At 40.8% G+C, this 13,089-nt stretch overlaps 20 non-coding genes across 20 annotated transcripts; 10 read left to right on the forward strand and 10 right to left on the reverse strand.

Moving 5' to 3' along the window:
- Nucleotides 1–3,686: 3,686 nt before the first annotated feature.
- On the reverse strand, nucleotides 3,687–3,757 carry Trnag-gcc. The gene has a single exon. It is a non-coding gene; the product is annotated as a tRNA-Gly (tRNA).
- A 323-nt stretch (nucleotides 3,758–4,080) lies between these two features.
- Trnag-ucc lies at nucleotides 4,081–4,152 on the forward strand. The gene has a single exon. It is a non-coding gene; the product is annotated as a tRNA-Gly (tRNA).
- Nucleotides 4,153–4,661: 509 nt separating this feature from the next.
- Trnag-gcc lies at nucleotides 4,662–4,732 on the reverse strand. The gene has a single exon. It is a non-coding gene; the product is annotated as a tRNA-Gly (tRNA).
- A 323-nt stretch (nucleotides 4,733–5,055) lies between these two features.
- Trnag-ucc lies at nucleotides 5,056–5,127 on the forward strand. Its single transcript has one exon. It is a non-coding gene; the product is annotated as a tRNA-Gly (tRNA).
- A 509-nt stretch (nucleotides 5,128–5,636) lies between these two features.
- Trnag-gcc lies at nucleotides 5,637–5,707 on the reverse strand. The gene has a single exon. It is a non-coding gene; the product is annotated as a tRNA-Gly (tRNA).
- A 323-nt stretch (nucleotides 5,708–6,030) lies between these two features.
- On the forward strand, nucleotides 6,031–6,102 carry Trnag-ucc. Its single transcript has one exon. It is a non-coding gene; the product is annotated as a tRNA-Gly (tRNA).
- A 509-nt stretch (nucleotides 6,103–6,611) lies between these two features.
- On the reverse strand, nucleotides 6,612–6,682 carry Trnag-gcc. Its single transcript has one exon. It is a non-coding gene; the product is annotated as a tRNA-Gly (tRNA).
- Nucleotides 6,683–7,005: 323 nt separating this feature from the next.
- Trnag-ucc lies at nucleotides 7,006–7,077 on the forward strand. The gene has a single exon. It is a non-coding gene; the product is annotated as a tRNA-Gly (tRNA).
- A 509-nt stretch (nucleotides 7,078–7,586) lies between these two features.
- On the reverse strand, nucleotides 7,587–7,657 carry Trnag-gcc. Its single transcript has one exon. It is a non-coding gene; the product is annotated as a tRNA-Gly (tRNA).
- A 323-nt stretch (nucleotides 7,658–7,980) lies between these two features.
- Trnag-ucc lies at nucleotides 7,981–8,052 on the forward strand. Its single transcript has one exon. It is a non-coding gene; the product is annotated as a tRNA-Gly (tRNA).
- A 509-nt stretch (nucleotides 8,053–8,561) lies between these two features.
- Trnag-gcc lies at nucleotides 8,562–8,632 on the reverse strand. Its single transcript has one exon. It is a non-coding gene; the product is annotated as a tRNA-Gly (tRNA).
- Nucleotides 8,633–8,955: 323 nt separating this feature from the next.
- On the forward strand, nucleotides 8,956–9,027 carry Trnag-ucc. Its single transcript has one exon. It is a non-coding gene; the product is annotated as a tRNA-Gly (tRNA).
- A 509-nt stretch (nucleotides 9,028–9,536) lies between these two features.
- On the reverse strand, nucleotides 9,537–9,607 carry Trnag-gcc. The gene has a single exon. It is a non-coding gene; the product is annotated as a tRNA-Gly (tRNA).
- Nucleotides 9,608–9,930: 323 nt separating this feature from the next.
- On the forward strand, nucleotides 9,931–10,002 carry Trnag-ucc. Its single transcript has one exon. It is a non-coding gene; the product is annotated as a tRNA-Gly (tRNA).
- A 509-nt stretch (nucleotides 10,003–10,511) lies between these two features.
- Nucleotides 10,512–10,582, reverse strand: Trnag-gcc. Its single transcript has one exon. It is a non-coding gene; the product is annotated as a tRNA-Gly (tRNA).
- Nucleotides 10,583–10,905: 323 nt separating this feature from the next.
- On the forward strand, nucleotides 10,906–10,977 carry Trnag-ucc. The gene has a single exon. It is a non-coding gene; the product is annotated as a tRNA-Gly (tRNA).
- Nucleotides 10,978–11,486: 509 nt separating this feature from the next.
- Trnag-gcc lies at nucleotides 11,487–11,557 on the reverse strand. The gene has a single exon. It is a non-coding gene; the product is annotated as a tRNA-Gly (tRNA).
- A 323-nt stretch (nucleotides 11,558–11,880) lies between these two features.
- Nucleotides 11,881–11,952, forward strand: Trnag-ucc. Its single transcript has one exon. It is a non-coding gene; the product is annotated as a tRNA-Gly (tRNA).
- A 509-nt stretch (nucleotides 11,953–12,461) lies between these two features.
- Nucleotides 12,462–12,532, reverse strand: Trnag-gcc. The gene has a single exon. It is a non-coding gene; the product is annotated as a tRNA-Gly (tRNA).
- Nucleotides 12,533–12,855: 323 nt separating this feature from the next.
- Trnag-ucc lies at nucleotides 12,856–12,927 on the forward strand. Its single transcript has one exon. It is a non-coding gene; the product is annotated as a tRNA-Gly (tRNA).
- The last annotated feature ends 162 nt before the right edge of the window (nucleotides 12,928–13,089 follow it).

Below are 13,089 nucleotides of genomic sequence, written 5' to 3' on the forward strand. Positions count from 1 at the left end.
AAAAGTCATAAGTATCATCAATGAAAATTTATTGTGTTCACTCTATGAAGATGAAACATTAATATGGTGGGACAATCTCAAATATCAAGTTAAAAAATGTGCAATATATTATAGTTGCAAAAAAAGTAAACAAAAAAAATGTGAATATTATAAATTGCAAAATAATCTAAGACGTGAGTATGACAAATTATCTAAATCTCCTAATCATGATATTTCATACATCCAAAGTCTTCAAAAAGAATTGGAGATTTATGAGGAAAATAAATGTGAAGGGGCTATTCTCCGCTCAAAAGTTCAGTGGGCATTGGAATGTGATAAAAATACGTCTTTTTTCTTACATTTGGAGAAATGTAAACAGGAATCCAACTGCATTAAAGAAATAATGACAGAAAATGGTTTAACTCGTCGAACCGAAGATATTCTTGATCATGCATATACATTCTACTCTAAATTGTATTCATCCGGAGAAACTGATTTATATAAACAAGATAAAATTCTGAATCTAATAACTGATGTTCTTCCAGAGGAAGATCGAGATAGTCCTGATGAAGCTATTTCAATAGAAGATCTCACTAAAGATTTATTTTATGCTGAATTTTGGGATATACTAAAACCCGGGTTGCACGGATTGTGAAATGTATTTTTGAAGAAAAAAGCATTTCAAGATTCATGAAAAAGGGTGTCATTAGCCTCTTCTACAAAAATAAGGGATATAAAACTGACATCAGAAATTTTAGACCAATTTCATTACTCAATGTTGATTCTAAACTTATCTCTCGTTCACTTGCACTTAAATTAAAAACAGTTATGGCAAAAATAATTTCACCGGAACAATCATGTTGTGTTCCAGGACGAGATATTTCGGACAACATCCTATCTGTGAGAGATGTAATTGACCTCGTAGAAGACGCTAATGAAAATGCATATTTAATCACCATAGATCAAGAAAAAGCATTCGATCGTGTTTCGCATTCATTCATCTTCAAGATTTTGGAAAAACTAAACTTTGGTAAAGCTTTCATTTCATGGATTAAAACTTTATACACTGATTTAAAAAGCAGTGTCAAAATTAATGGTCACCTCACACCATATTTTCCAATTGGCCAATCTGTCAGACAAGGTGATCTGCTCAGCAGTTTAATATTTGTTATTGTTAGTCAACCTTTAAATTTTATAATTAAGGCTGATTCATCTATTCATGGGGTAAAAATCAATAGTCATTGCTCATCTTTAATATATCAGCATGCAGACGACACTACAGTTACAGTGTCTGATGCACAGTCTGTATATAATACATTTAACACTGTCAGTGAGTATTGTGATGCTACAGGGGCAAAAGTCAATTTAACAAAATCTCAAGTTTTGTGTTTAGGTACAGCCCGCACAAACAGTATGAATTTTAACTTACCAATTATTGTTAAAAATGACAGTGTCAAATTATTAGGAATTTTCCTTGGTCCAGATAAAGCTCTTTGTGAAAGCAAAAACTGGAAAATCAAAATATCTAAACTTAAATCCCTGTTGGGATTTTGGTCACAAAGAAAGTTAACCCTGCAAGGGAAGTCTATTGTTATAAATACATTTATCATGTCAAGGTTGTGGTATACTGTGCATGTAGTGCCTGTCCCGGAGTGGGCAAGGAAAGAGATTGATTCAATCATTTCACATTTTATCTGGTGTGGTAAAACTCCTCTTATCAAACATTCAACATGTTTGGGTAATTTTTTACAAGGAGGATTATCAATTCCAAGTTTTAAATACAAAATATATGCATTCAGATTAAAGTTGATTAGAAAATTCATGGATCGCAATTTTTATGAAGTATGGAAACAAACGTGTTCCATATTTATATCCCAATACATGAATATGTGTTTAACTAAAAATATTTTTAGCATTGTTTACAGTCGTCCTGGTTTGAGCCGTATCAACCCGTTCTATGCTGAGGTTCGGAAAGCATGGGACGAAATCACGTGCAGCAGGCGACTACTTGTCACGGAGCACGGGGATAACATGTCTCAACCATTATTTCATAATCCACACATTTGCTATCAAGGAAAAACGCTGCTGTTTTCATTTTTGATTGATTCAGGTCTTGTTACTGTTGCAGATATTTGTTATGAGTTTATCCCTGGCTTCCTACCACTTTCGGCAATAATAGAGATAGTAAACGACAACCGACATGATATCTCTGTGTCAACGATACAAACTGCATATTATATTATTATTCAATCTCTACCACATGAATGGTTGCCCATTTTGTACAATAAAACGATAAATCATAACAATGGACACCATACAGATGCTTTTATTTGCACAGATGATGGAAATATTGCTTCTAAAGAACTTACAGTCAAATTTAGTTATTCCTTATTTGTAAAAGAATTATTTTGTGAACCAACAGTCATTTCCTTCTGGGATAAATTTGCTGTTAATATCAATTGGAATAAAGTGTGGAAAAATGTATTCTTCAACGATAAATCATCTGAACAAATAGATTTGGATTTCAGATTAAGCCACAATATTATCTTCACTTATGAAAAAAAATTCAAATATGGCAAAACAGACACAAACCTTTGTCCGGTTTGTAAAAATGAAGTCGAAGATTTGTTTCACATGTTTGTATTCTGTGATGAATTATATGACACAATTTCTGTTTTTAAATCTCTGTTCACAGACCTGTTCCTAGACACTGGATTTTCATTTAATCAGCTAGTTTCCTGGCTTCTCTTTGATAGTAAGATTTCAAGATAATATAAACATATTGCTGTCTGTATATAGAATTTCTGTTTTTAAGAAAAGAGCAATCCTATCTTTACAGCAATGCAACCTCAATCTGGAAAAACTGTTTCATTCTTATGTAAAACGTCACTTAAATCTTTTGTGGGCACATTACCAATCTAAAAAACGTGCTGATATTTTTATACAGCGTTATATTATGCCAGTTAACTTCATGAAATTAGATGAAATAAGCTGATATTTAAGCCACCTTTTCATGAATGAAATGTTTAAATAGAATATGACATAATATCAACATCTGTGATACCTTTTAAACATTTATCTGTAAAATATAAATGCTTCATGTAACATATTTCCTGTAATAAAATTTTATTAAAGAAAAAAAAAAAAGCATGGTTGCCTTCTAAGCAGTCGATCCGGGTTCGATTCCCGGCCGACGCATCTTTTTATTTCCGTAGGAACCGGGAATTAGAAATGTAACCTCAACCTCCGTCTGTGAAAAGTGCAAATGGCACCCTCCAATGATGAACACGCCCCATGTTGGTGTGTGTACTTTCCTGTTGACACTTTCTAGTTCTTTTCAGCCACGTTATTAAGTGAAATATTGTAAGTAATAGAACTAGCCGTATTATTGATTAATTGACAGTCTGACACTGTCAAAGCATTTTGCAGATAAGCACAGATTCATGTACAGAACAATGCTAAAATTCGCAGCACATCCCAACCGTGGAAGTCCTTCAAATAGAGTCATGTAAGTGCATATGCATTATCATTCCAAAGGGGAGATGACTATATTGAGACCCGTTTGTGCCCTCACAATGGCACGACGTCATAGAAACGTGACATCACTGACAACAATCGCATTGCGTCACAGACTCACTACTGGTTTCTGGAGACGCGCTTTCGGAGACTGTCTTTTCTTTTTGCCGAGAAGAGGCGCAAAAACTATGTGCATCGACCGGGAATCGAACCCGGGTCACCCGCGTGGCAGGCGAGTATTCTACCACTAGACCACCGATGCTTCACGCTATCTGTGTCTTTTCTAGGCTTCTCGCTCCTTAGTTAAGAAAGGAGATGAAAAGAAGGAAGTGTTCAAGTCACGTGTACATTTGCTCCATACGGATACAACTGCAGTGTCATATGCATTTAAATAGAATTATTTGTTTCCACTACATTGTACATTGCAGACCCGTGACGCATATGGAGTCAAGAATACATTTTAAAAACAGAATAAAAATCATTTTGTGACGTAAGCAATTTCGTTTGAAGGCGTGCCTCCAGGCGTGGCCAATCAATCAGAGAAATTCATTAAGATGCCTTTACCGACTCTACACAAAACGGACAGCGTCGGTGGTGTAAAGGTTAGCATGGTTGCCTTCCAAGCAGTCGATCCGGGTTCGATTCCCGGCCGACGCATCTTTTTATTTCCGTAGGAACCGGGAATTAGAAATGTAACCTCAACCTCCGTCTGTGAAAAGTACAAATGGCACCCTCCAATGATGAACACGCCCCATGTTGGTGTGTGTACTTTCCTGTTGACACTTTCTAGTTCTTTTCAGCCACGTTATTAAGTGAAATATTGTAAGTAATAGAACTAGCCGTATTATTGATTAATTGACAGTCTGACACTGTCAAAGTAGTTTGCAGATAAGCACAGATTCATGTACAGAACAATGCTAAAATTCGCAGCACATCCCACCCGTGGAAGTCCTTCAAATAGAGTCATGTAAGTGCATATGCATTATCATTCCAACGGGCAGATGACTATATTGAGACCCGTTTGTGACCTCACAATGGCACGACGTCATAGAAACGTGACATCACTGACAACAATCTCATTGCGTCACAGACTCACTACTGGTTTCTGGAGACGCGCTTTCGGAGACTGTCTTTTCTTTTTGCCGAGAAGAGGCGCAAAAACTATGTGCATCGACCGGGAATCGAACCCGGGTCACCCGCGTGGCAGGCGAGTATTCTACCACTAGACCACCGATGCTTCACGCTGTCTGTGTCTTTTCTAGGCTTCTCGCTCCTTAGTTAAGAAAGAAGATGAAAAGAAGGAAGTGATCAAGTCACGTGTACATTTGCTCCATACGGATACAACTGCAGTGTCATATGCATTTAAATAGAATTATTTATTTCCACTACATTGTACATTGCAGACCCGTGACGCATATGGAGTCAAGAATACATTTTAAAAACAGAATAAAAATCATTTTGTGACGTAAGCAATTTCGTTTGAAGGCGTGCCTCCAGGCGTGGCCAATCAATCAGAGAAATTCATTAAGATGCCTTTACCGACTCTACACAAAACGGACAGCGTCGGTGGTGTAAAGGTTAGCATGGTTGCCTTCCAAGCAGTCGATCCGGGTTCGATTCCCGGCCGACGCATATTTTTATTTCCGTAGGAACCGGGAATTAGAAATGTAACCTCAACCTCCGTCTGTGAAAAGTACAAATGGCACCCTCCAATGATGAACACGCCCCATGTTGGTGTGTGTACTTTCCTGTTGACACTTTCTAGTTCTTTTCAGCCACGTTATTAAGTGAAATATTGTAAGTAATAGAACTAGCCGTATTATTGATTAATTGACAGTCTGACACTGTCAAAGTAGTTTGCAGATAAGCACAGATTCATGTACAGAACAATGCTAAAATTCGCAGCACATCCCACCCGTGGAAGTCCTTCAAATAGAGTCATGTAAATGCATATGCATTATCATTCCAACGGGCAGATGACTATATTGAGACCCGTTTGTGACCTCACAATGGCACGACGTCATAGAAACGTGACATCACTGACAACAATCGCATTGCGTCACAGACTCACTACTGGTTTCTGGAGACGCGCTTTCGGAGACTGTCTTTTCTTTTTGCCGAGAAGAGGCGCAAAAACTATGTGCATCGACCGGGAATCGAACCCGGGTCACCCGCGTGGCAGGCGAGTATTCTACCACTAGACCACCGATGCTTCACGCTATCTGTGTCTTTTCTAGGCTTCTCGCTCCTTAGTTAAGAAAGAAGATGAAAAGAAGGAAGTGATCAAGTCACGTGTACATTTGCTCCATACGGATACAACTGCAGTGTCATATGCATTTAAATAGAATTATTTATTTCCACTACATTGTACATTGCAGACCCGTGACGCATATGGAGTCAAGAATACATTTTAAAAACAGAATAAAAATCATTTTGTGACGTAAGCAATTTCGTTTGAAGGCGTGCCTCCAGGCGTGGCCAATCAATCAGAGAAATTCATTAAGATGCCTTTACCGACTCTACACAAAACGGACAGCGTCGGTGGTGTAAAGGTTAGCATGGTTGCCTTCCAAGCAGTCGATCCGGGTTCGATTCCCGGCCGACGCATCTTTTTATTTCCGTAGGAACCGGGAATTAGAAATGTAACCTCAACCTCCGTCTGTGAAAAGTACAAATGGCACCCTCCAATGATGAACACGCCCCATGTTGGTGTGTGTACTTTCCTGTTGACACTTTCTAGTTCTTTTCAGCCACGTTATTAAGTGAAATATTGTAAGTAATAGAACTAGCCGTATTATTGATTAATTGACAGTCTGACACTGTCAAAGTAGTTTGCAGATAAGCACAGATTCATGTACAGAACAATGCTAAAATTCGCAGCACATCCCACCCGTGGAAGTCCTTCAAATAGAGTCATGTAAATGCATATGCATTATCATTCCAACGGGCAGATGACTATATTGAGACCCGTTTGTGACCTCACAATGGCACGACGTCATAGAAACGTGACATCACTGACAACAATCTCATTGCGTCACAGACTCACTACTGGTTTCTGGAGACGCGCTTTCGGAGACTGTCTTTTCTTTTTGCCGAGAAGAGGCGCAAAAACTATGTGCATCGACCGGGAATCGAACCCGGGTCACCCGCGTGGCAGGCGAGTATTCTACCACTAGACCACCGATGCTTCACGCTATCTGTGTCTTTTCTAGGCTTCTCGCTCCTTAGTTAAGAAAGGAGATGAAAAGAAGGAAGTGATCAAGTCACGTGTACATTTGCTCCATACGGATACAACTGCAGTGTCATATGCATTTAAATAGAATTATTTATTTCCACTACATTGTACATTGCAGACCCGTGACGCATATGGAGTCAAGAATACATTTTAAAAACAGAATAAAAATCATTTTGTGACGTAAGCAATTTCGTTTGAAGGCGTGCCTCCAGGCGTGGCCAATCAATCAGAGAAATTCATTAAGATGCCTTTACCGACTCTACACAAAACGGACAGCGTCGGTGGTGTAAAGGTTAGCATGGTTGCCTTCCAAGCAGTCGATCCGGGTTCGATTCCCGGCCGACGCATCTTTTTATTTCCGTAGGAACCGGGAATTAGAAATGTAACCTCAACCTCCGTCTGTGAAAAGTACAAATGGCACCCTCCAATGATGAACACGCCCTATGTTGGTGTGTGTACTTTCCTGTTGACACTTTCTAGTTCTTTTCAGCCACGTTATTAAGTGAAATATTGTAAGTAATAGAACTAGCCGTATTATTGATTAATTGACAGTCTGACACTGTCAAAGTAGTTTGCAGATAAGCACAGATTCATGTACAGAACAATGCTAAAATTCGCAGCACATCCCACCCGTGGAAGTCCTTCAAATAGAGTCATGTAAATGCATATGCATTATCATTCCAACGGGCAGATGACTATATTGAGACCCGTTTGTGACCTCACAATGGCACGACGTCATAGAAACGTGACATCACTGACAACAATCGCATTGCGTCACAGACTCACTACTGGTTTCTGGAGACGCGCTTTCGGAGACTGTCTTTTCTTTTTGCCGAGAAGAGGCGCAAAAACTATGTGCATCGACCGGGAATCGAACCCGGGTCACCCGCGTGGCAGGCGAGTATTCTACCACTAGACCACCGATGCTTCACGCTATCTGTGTCTTTTCTAGGCTTCTCGCTCCTTAGTTAAGAAAGAAGATGAAAAGAAGGAAGTGATCAAGTCACGTGTACATTTGCTCCATACGGATACAACTGCAGTGTCATATGCATTTAAATAGAATTATTTATTTCCACTACATTGTACATTGCAGACCCGTGACGCATATGGAGTCAAGAATACATTTTAAAAACAGAATAAAAATCATTTTGTGACGTAAGCAATTTCGTTTGAAGGCGTGCCTCCAGGCGTGGCCAATCAATCAGAGAAATTCATTAAGATGCCTTTACCGACTCTACACAAAACGGACAGCGTCGGTGGTGTAAAGGTTAGCATGGTTGCCTTCCAAGCAGTCGATCCGGGTTCGATTCCCGGCCGACGCATCTTTTTATTTCCGTAGGAACCGGGAATTAGAAATGTAACCTCAACCTCCGTCTGTGAAAAGTACAAATGGCACCCTCCAATGATGAACACGCCCCATGTTGGTGTGTGTACTTTCCTGTTGACACTTTCTAGTTCTTTTCAGCCACGTTATTAAGTGAAATATTGTAAGTAATAGAACTAGCCGTATTATTGATTAATTGACAGTCTGACACTGTCAAAGTAGTTTGCAGATAAGCACAGATTCATGTACAGAACAATGCTAAAATTCGCAGCACATCCCACCCGTGGAAGTCCTTCAAATAGAGTCATGTAAATGCATATGCATTATCATTCCAACGGGCAGATGACTATATTGAGACCCGTTTGTGACCTCACAATGGCACGACGTCATAGAAACGTGACATCACTGACAACAATCGCATTGCGTCACAGACTCACTACTGGTTTCTGGAGACGCGCTTTCGGAGACTGTCTTTTCTTTTTGCCGAGAAGAGGCGCAAAAACTATGTGCATCGACCGGGAATCGAACCCGGGTCACCCGCGTGGCAGGCGAGTATTCTACCACTAGACCACCGATGCTTCACGCTATCTGTGTCTTTTCTAGGCTTCTCGCTCCTTAGTTAAGAAAGAAGATGAAAAGAAGGAAGTGATCAAGTCACGTGTACATTTGCTCCATACGGATACAACTGCAGTGTCATATGCATTTAAATAGAATTATTTATTTCCACTACATTGTACATTGCAGACCCGTGACGCATATGGAGTCAAGAATACATTTTAAAAACAGAATAAAAATCATTTTGTGACGTAAGCAATTTCGTTTGAAGGCGTGCCTCCAGGCGTGGCCAATCAATCAGAGAAATTCATTAAGATGCCTTTACCGACTCTACACAAAACGGACAGCGTCGGTGGTGTAAAGGTTAGCATGGTTGCCTTCCAAGCAGTCGATCCGGGTTCGATTCCCGGCCGACGCATCTTTTTATTTCCGTAGGAACCGGGAATTAGAAATGTAACCTCAACCTCCGTCTGTGAAAAGTACAAATGGCACCCTCCAATGATGAACACGCCCTATGTTGGTGTGTGTACTTTCCTGTTGACACTTTCTAGTTCTTTTCAGCCACGTTATTAAGTGAAATATTGTAAGTAATAGAACTAGCCGTATTATTGATTAATTGACAGTCTGACACTGTCAAAGTAGTTTGCAGATAAGCACAGATTCATGTACAGAACAATGCTAAAATTCGCAGCACATCCCACCCGTGGAAGTCCTTCAAATAGAGTCATGTAAATGCATATGCATTATCATTCCAACGGGCAGATGACTATATTGAGACCCGTTTGTGACCTCACAATGGCACGACGTCATAGAAACGTGACATCACTGACAACAATCGCATTGCGTCACAGACTCACTACTGGTTTCTGGAGACGCGCTTTCGGAGACTGTCTTTTCTTTTTGCCGAGAAGAGGCGCAAAAACTATGTGCATCGACCGGGAATCGAACCCGGGTCACCCGCGTGGCAGGCGAGTATTCTACCACTAGACCACCGATGCTTCACGCTATCTGTGTCTTTTCTAGGCTTCTCGCTCCTTAGTTAAGAAAGAAGATGAAAAGAAGGAAGTGATCAAGTCACGTGTACATTTGCTCCATACGGATACAACTGCAGTGTCATATGCATTTAAATAGAATTATTTATTTCCACTACATTGTACATTGCAGACCCGTGACGCATATGGAGTCAAGAATACATTTTAAAAACAGAATAAAAATCATTTTGTGACGTAAGCAATTTCGTTTGAAGGCGTGCCTCCAGGCGTGGCCAATCAATCAGAGAAATTCATTAAGATGCCTTTACCGACTCTACACAAAACGGACAGCGTCGGTGGTGTAAAGGTTAGCATGGTTGCCTTCCAAGCAGTCGATCCGGGTTCGATTCCCGGCCGACGCATCTTTTTATTTCCGTAGGAACCGGGAATTAGAAATGTAACCTCAACCTCCGTCTGTGAAAAGTACAAATGGCACCCTCCAATGATGAACACGCCCCATGTTGGTGTGTGTACTTTCCTGTTGACACTTTCTAGTTCTTTTCAGCCACGTTATTAAGTGAAATATTGTAAGTAATAGAACTAGCCGTATTATTGATTAATTGACAGTCTGACACTGTCAAAGTAGTTTGCAGATAAGCACAGATTCATGTACAGAACAATGCTAAAATTCGCAGCACATCCCACCCGTGGAAGTCCTTCAAATAGAGTCATGTAAATGCATATGCATTATCATTCCAACGGGCAGATGACTATATTGAGACCCGTTTGTGACCTCACAATGGCACGACGTCATAGAAACGTGACATCACTGACAACAATCGCATTGCGTCACAGACTCACTACTGGTTTCTGGAGACGCGCTTTCGGAGACTGTCTTTTCTTTTTGCCGAGAAGAGGCGCAAAAACTATGTGCATCGACCGGGAATCGAACCCGGGTCACCCGCGTGGCAGGCGAGTATTCTACCACTAGACCACCGATGCTTCACGCTATCTGTGTCTTTTCTAGGCTTCTCGCTCCTTAGTTAAGAAAGAAGATGAAAAGAAGGAAGTGATCAAGTCACGTGTACATTTGCTCCATACGGATACAACTGCAGTGTCATATGCATTTAAATAGAATTATTTATTTCCACTACATTGTACATTGCAGACCCGTGACGCATATGGAGTCAAGAATACATTTTAAAAACAGAATAAAAATCATTTTGTGACGTAAGCAATTTCGTTTGAAGGCGTGCCTCCAGGCGTGGCCAATCAATCAGAGAAATTCATTAAGATGCCTTTACCGACTCTACACAAAACGGACAGCGTCGGTGGTGTAAAGGTTAGCATGGTTGCCTTCCAAGCAGTCGATCCGGGTTCGATTCCCGGCCGACGCATCTTTTTATTTCCGTTGGAACCGGGAATTAGAAATGTAACCTCAACCTCCGTCTGTGAAAAGTACAAATGGCACCCTCCAATGATGAACACGCCCTATGTTGGTGTGTGTACTTTCCTGTTGACACTTTCTAGTTCTTTTCAGCCACGTTATTAAGTGAAATATTGTAAGTAATAGAACTAGCCGTATTATTGATTAATTGACAGTCTGACACTGTCAAAGTAGTTTGCAGATAAGCACAGATTCATGTACAGAACAATGCTAAAATTCGCAGCACATCCCACCCGTGGAAGTCCTTCAAATAGAGTCATGTAAATGCATATGCATTATCATTCCAACGGGCAGATGACTATATTGAGACCCGTTTGTGACCTCACAATGGCACGACGTCATAGAAACGTGACATCACTGACAACAATCGCATTGCGTCACAGACTCACTACTGGTTTCTGGAGACGCGCTTTCGGAGACTGTCTTTTCTTTTTGCCGAGAAGAGGCGCAAAAACTATGTGCATCGACCGGGAATCGAACCCGGGTCACCCGCGTGGCAGGCGAGTATTCTACCACTAGACCACCGATGCTTCACGCTGTCTGTGTCTTTTCTAGGCTTCTCGCTCCTTAGTTAAGAAAGGAGATGAAAAGAAGGAAGTGTTCAAGTCACGTGTACATTTGCTCCATACGGAAACAACTGCAGTGTCATATGCATTTAAATAGAATTATTTGTTTCCACTACATTGTACATTGCAGACCCGTGACGCATATGGAGTCAAGAATACATTTTAAAAACAGAATAAAAATCATTTTGTGACGTAAGCAATTTCGTTTGAAGGCGTGCCTCCAGGCGTGGCCAATCAATCAGAGAAATTCATTAAGATGCCTTTACCGACTCTACACAAAACGGACAGCGTCGGTGGTGTAAAGGTTAGCATGGTTGCCTTCCAAGCAGTCGATCCGGGTTCGATTCCCGGCCGACGCATCTTTTTATTTCCGTAGGAACCGGGAATTAGAAATGTAACCTCAACCTCCGCCTGTGAAAAGTACAAATAGCACCCTCCAATGATGAACACGCCCCATGTTGGTGTGTGTACTTTCCTGTTGACACTTTCTAGTTCTTTTCAGCCACGTTATTAAGTGAAATATTGTAAGTAATAGAACTAGCTGTATTATTGATTAATTGACAGTCTGACACTGTCAAAGTAGTTTGCAGATAAGCACAGATTCATGTACAGAACAATGCTAAAATTCGCAGCACATCCCACCCGTGGAAGTCCTTCAAATAGAGTCATGTAAATGCATATGCATTATCATTCCAACGGGCAGATGACTATATTGAGACCCGTTTGTGACCTCACAATGGTACGACGTCATAGAAACGTGACATCACTGACAACAATCGCATTGCGTCACAGACTCACTACTGGTTTCTGGAGACGCGCTTTCGGAGACTGTCTTTTCTTTTTGCCGAGAAGAGGCGCAAAAACTATGTGCATCGACCGGGAATCGAACCCGGGTCACCCGCGTGGCAGGCGAGTATTCTACCACTAGACCACCGATGCTTCACGCTGTCTGTGTCTTTTCTAGGCTTCTCGCTCCTTAGTTAAGAAAGGAGATGAAAAGAAGGAAGTGTTCAAGTCACGTGTACATTTGCTCCATACGGATACAACTGCAGTGTCATATGCATTTAAATAGAATTATTTGTTTCCACTACATTGTACATTGCAGACCCGTGACGCATATGGAGTCAAGAATACATTTTAAAAACAGAATAAAAATCATTTTGTGACGTAAGCAATTTCGTTTGAAGGCGTGCCTCCAGGCGTGGCCAATCAATCAGAGAAATTCATTAAGATGCCTTTACCGACTCTACACAAAACGGACAGCGTCGGTGGTGTAAAGGTTAGCATGGTTGCCTTCCAAGCAGTCGATCCGGGTTCGATTCCCGGCCGACGCATCTTTTTATTTCCGTAGGAACCGGGAATTAGAAATGTAACCTCAACCTCCGTCTGTGAAAAGTACAAATGGCACCCTCCAATGATGAACACGCCCCATGTTGGTGTGTGTACTTTCCTGTTGACACTTTCTAGTTCTTTTCAGCCACGTTATTAAGTGAAAT

This window comes from Haliotis rufescens, unplaced genomic scaffold (genome assembly GCF_023055435.1).
Source record: "Haliotis rufescens isolate VD_foot unplaced genomic scaffold, xgHalRufe1.0.p SCAF_26, whole genome shotgun sequence".
In the NCBI taxonomy this organism is placed as follows: domain Eukaryota; kingdom Metazoa; phylum Mollusca; class Gastropoda; order Lepetellida; family Haliotidae; genus Haliotis; species Haliotis rufescens.